Here is a 5,058-nt window from a genome sequence, read left to right on the forward strand (position 1 = left end):
TTTAGGCCGGTGCACCTATCAACAACATTGTGCGGTAACCTAAGTGTTATTGTGAATGGATGTGAACCATGCCCAACACTTTCCCTCTCGCATGTTGTCAGTACACGAGGGTACTCAAATATTGAACGATAAGAACACGCTTGATGATCATTCTAGGTAAGCAAATAAGCAACCCAGAGTAGCACTGGTCAGCCATTACATGAAAGAGCATCATCAACATATGATAAATAACAAATAGATCTTAAACAAGAGGTTCAGCAATTACAAATTAAGATCTCCATACAACCCCGAGGACAAACAGAGAATTTACCCCCATGATCTTACAATGTTGATAGAATTCTAGGTAAAGATCGCCCTGTAGATCAACTGAACTGAAGACGACGACGAACAGGGGCAAAAAAGGCCCAGACCGATCAGCCTGGGCACCTCCAAGCCGATCGGCTTGGGAGGTTCCTTCCTCCTTTGGTGCTTCGCTTCTCGTAGCTTCTTATAGATCCAATCTTCTCTCCATTTTTCCTCCTTGTGGCGGCGGTGGATGGTGTTTACGTGGTGTTTTCTCCTCTCTCTCTCTCTCTCCCCCCCTCCAACTCTCTCTTCCTTGAAGTTTATGAGAGGGTATTTATAGTCTCCCATAGGCGGTAGCTCTAGGTCAATATCGGTGAAAAAACCCTAGATATTATCATAAACTTCACGCTAAACAAACAGGAGGTCGACCGGGCCCTGGAATGGGCCAAGCCAATCGGCCCAGAGGGTCCCAAGCCAATCGGCCTGGCCCCTTCTTGGCCCTTCTGGTCCTCTCCTTCCTCGTGCTGGCTTCCCTCGACGACCCATGTCCAAATATCCATTAAAGTTTTTATGCAAATCCTCTTGATTCTGTCGTATTTCCTGTCATAATGCAATATACTCCAAAATACAGCACATGCAATAATGAGGTTATTTCAGGTGCCAAGTGGCGGGTTAGTATAAGATTAAACATGAAAACACTAGTTAAATAGCACTAAAAGTGTGTCAATAATGAGCGTCAACACTGCTCAAATTAAGAAAGACCAAACAAGAAGAAATCAAATAAAAGAAGATTACCTGGTCAGAAACTCAATTCTATCTGCCGTAATACTCCCAAAAATATTATATCAGCCAAGAAAGATACGCCCGGGTATCTATATCGCAGAAAATTTACTACATTTTTATAAAATGTTTAATTTCATATTTAGAATACAAATTTGCGCCTAAATATCCTTGGTCGACCTCTATATATGTTGAGAACACAGCGGCTGCATGCAAAATTTCATATTTGCGGTGGGTATGACTTAAAAAACACGGAAAGCACACTGCTATACTACTGATTGCGATTGCATTTTAGCTACCGTGCATATAGCTAGCTAATTTGTCCTCATCTTGCAAGCTAATTCAGCACATGCACCTATATGATGGCCAGGCTAAACTCCGATCGATTGCTTTCTAGGTTATTCCGGCGATCCAGAAGGACGGAAAAAGCTAGGCAATCACACATCAAGGCACACATCTACATATATGGCCTCAGAGATATTTCGATTTTAGTTTCCTTGTATTCAAAATAATTTTTGGATAAACACATATTATATGTGCCGTAGGATTCAATCAACAAAAGAAAGCAAATAATGAAATAATACAATAGCGTGCACTTTTTTGCAAACTCATTGCCATTATATTGTATCCATGTTTCTTCAATTGCTAGCAGGCAAAGGAAATTTGGTGAACTTATTGATTGCTCACTAATCTTTTTTGTTTTCTTTTCCATATATGCAATTTATCCCTGTTTGTCCCTACTTATCTATTTCCCATCTTTCAGCACCTAGACGACGACTACCACTATATTTTGTTGCAAATTCAACAGAGGTAAATATTCTCCCCTTTGATCTTTATAACTGTAGCTCAAAGTCATTGTTTGAGATTTTAATTGGGAAAGGTAAAATAATTTAGAAATTTCAATTCAAACTTAAATAAATAATTATGATTTCGGTGCTTAGTTAAGTTCTTTTTGTGAGCCTGTGGACCCAGATAGTGATTTGTGATCGGGGGATGCGGCCGGCACTTGGTGGATTCCAAAGGACAAGTGTAGAAGGTCGATCAGCCGACTCGTCAAGGCGTGCATCTATTGGTAGAGGAGCATTTGCATGGCATTATCAAGGTAGCCTTCATACCTGTGTGAACACACAATTCACAATGCTGTTAGACAACGAAAACTGCTAACAGTAGGCTTTTGGGGGCTAGTTGTACACCCATCATGCACCGTCCACTGACCAATATTCGAAAAAAAAAACGTCCAGTGACCAATTAATGGTGTATTGAGCGGTCAGGTACGGATTGCACAAGCGAGCATGACGATAGAGATCAAACGAGCATCAATAGTGTCCTACCAAAACTATCTTATTGGTGTTTTTCTTTTCACATGTATTAACCACTGTAGCCACATGACCAAGGGGATGACCTAACGCAACGACGATGGGAGGCGAGCACCCGCTAGCAACCATGGCGGCAGGGAAGAGACGCCGCCCTTGACCAGAAGCACGCAAATCCGGTCCATGGGAGGTCGAATCCATCGTGTGGTGGCCGAAGGCAGTCCTTGCTAGTGATGAATATGCCTGCGATGAACCGACCACCTTGAAGTTGAGGGAAGAGAGGGAGAGGGAGGGTAGGGTGAGGGGAGAGGAAAGTGGAGCACGCGCATCGGCCGCCCAACTAGGGGTTGGGGAGAGCTACCGACGGTCGGGATGGGAGCCCTTGAGTCACCATAAAGATTGTAAAGTGTAATTGTAGGGGGGGTTTCAAATTTTACAGTTACAAGATGCATATGAATATATACTTTTGATGCCAAAGCTATAAACGTGTCTGTTCCTTTTTATACTTAATAAGAACTAAATATCCTAAACATTTCTTCTCGTCAAAGATGGTGTACTTAGATCAATAGTGGTTGTTCTGTTTATCCTATTGTCGTACCACTTCGAGTGGAACGAATTGAATTGAACAAGCTTTGACACTAAAAATTGGTATGATTGTGGCATAATGAAATAAGATTTACTAAATCTAAATGTTAAAAAAAACAACGGAAACCATAGTTGGCATAATGGTACAGACATAACTTTTCTCGATCTTTAGCATGTTGTAAGCTCTCTATCCTGATACTATTACTCTAGCTGCTGCTGATGCAGCCGGCCATAAATCCGGTAATGTTAATATCAGAGATTAATTGCGATTGTGTGTAGGCGGCTAAGCTTGCTCCTGGTCCGTTCTAGCTTCTTGTGGCTCCATCACGAGTACGGCTCGCCGGATGGGCGCGGCGCCAGTAACGCGGAGACTGCGGTAGCCAGAAGGTCACTTTTCAACTTCCCGTCATTGCATGCACTACGGGAAAGCTAAAAATTGCTGAGTATTTTTTCTTTACCGAGTGTTTTTTTCGAACACTCGGCAAACAAGCTCTTTACCGAGTGCCAAGATAAAAATACTCGGCAAAGAAAAAACACTCAGCAAATCGGGGCTTTGCCGAGTGTCAAAAAAAACACTCGGCAAAGACCCCTCTTTGCCGAGTGTAAAAAAAATACTCAGCAAAGAGGGGTGTTTGCCGAGTGTTTTTTTGACACTCGGTAAAAAAATAAGTTTTTTTTCCTCTTTTGACCTTGAAATTTTTTCTACTCCCCACATACAACATGTGGTATTCCATGTTAAAATTTGGTATATTTTTGTATTTATTTGCTATATTTATTTAATTAATTATATTTCAAGGAAATTTTTGGTATAAGTCAAATTTGAACTGCAAGTGATTCAAATTATAGAATAAAATTAGTAGAAAAATGATATTCATATTATTTAGCCAAATTTGAGATATGACCCATGAAATGAAAAGAAATTTTGAACATTTTGTTCAGGAAACACGACTACGAACGTGTGGCCGAATGATTTTTAAATTGTAAAAAAAGCAAGCGAAGTCTGAAAATCATGAGATTCGTCATGATGTGATGATATCATACGTGGACGCTGTAGAAAAAAATTGAGAAGGTTTCGCACATTTCATCACGTACGATGTTTACAAATCGAAGCATCTCAGAAGAAAACTAGTAGCGCTGAGAAGGATTCGATAAGAATTGGAGTTAGAGTGATGGTCGAGTTTTGTTTTGATTACAAAACTTTCAGTATAGGCAGTAAAAAACATATATTATTTCATGTGAAACTTTTGTAATTTTTTGGAACCGTTAGATAACTTTAATGTATTAAGTGCAATTATAGAATTATAATTGATATAAATTGAATTTGAACTATAACTGCATAAAATAATGAAATAATATGAGTAGAACAATCAAATATATATTGTTCAGTGAATTTGATCTAAAACGCATAATATAATCAAATAATATGAGTAGAAACGGTTATGAAAAAGAAGGAAAAATGAAAAGAAATGAAAAAAATCTTTACCGAGTGCCGACACTCGGCAAACAAATTTGTTGCCGAGTGTTATGCTCAGGACACTCGGCAAAGAAAAAAAATCCCACGCGCCCTCTAAAATCCCGCACCGGCCGCCCCTCCACTCCTCCACTCTTTCCCTTCTCCCGGGTGCCCGGCCCGCACCCCTTCTCCTCCCGCACCCCTCCTCTCCCACACCCGCCCACCGGCGTGCCCCTCCCCAGGCCCCCGCCGGCCCCTCCCTCCCTCCTCCCTTATCGGTGACCCTCCCCCTCCTCTCCTCTCTTCCCTCTCTCGCGCGGCGGCCCCTCTCCGGCGGCGTCTCCGGCCGCCGCCCCGCCCCTCTCGCCAGATCCAGCCGGATCCAGCCGCCGCCCGCCCCTTCTCCCCGGATCCGACCGCCGCCCGCTCCTCCTCTCCCCGGATACGGAGGTGGTGGCCGGCGGGTGTGGTGGTGGAGGTGGAGGTTGTGGCCGAATGCGGCGGCGGCACCTCTCCTCCAGGCCAGATCCGACGGCGGCTCCTCCCCTCCCAGCCAGATCACCTCCCCTCGCAGCCGGATCCCGCTAATAAACAGACTACCCAACCCCCCTTCTGTTCATTTAAATAGTATGCATGACACTA

The sequence above is a fragment of the Setaria italica genome, chromosome VI (genome assembly GCF_000263155.2).
Source record: "Setaria italica strain Yugu1 chromosome VI, Setaria_italica_v2.0, whole genome shotgun sequence".
Lineage (NCBI taxonomy): Eukaryota > Viridiplantae > Streptophyta > Magnoliopsida > Poales > Poaceae > Setaria > Setaria italica.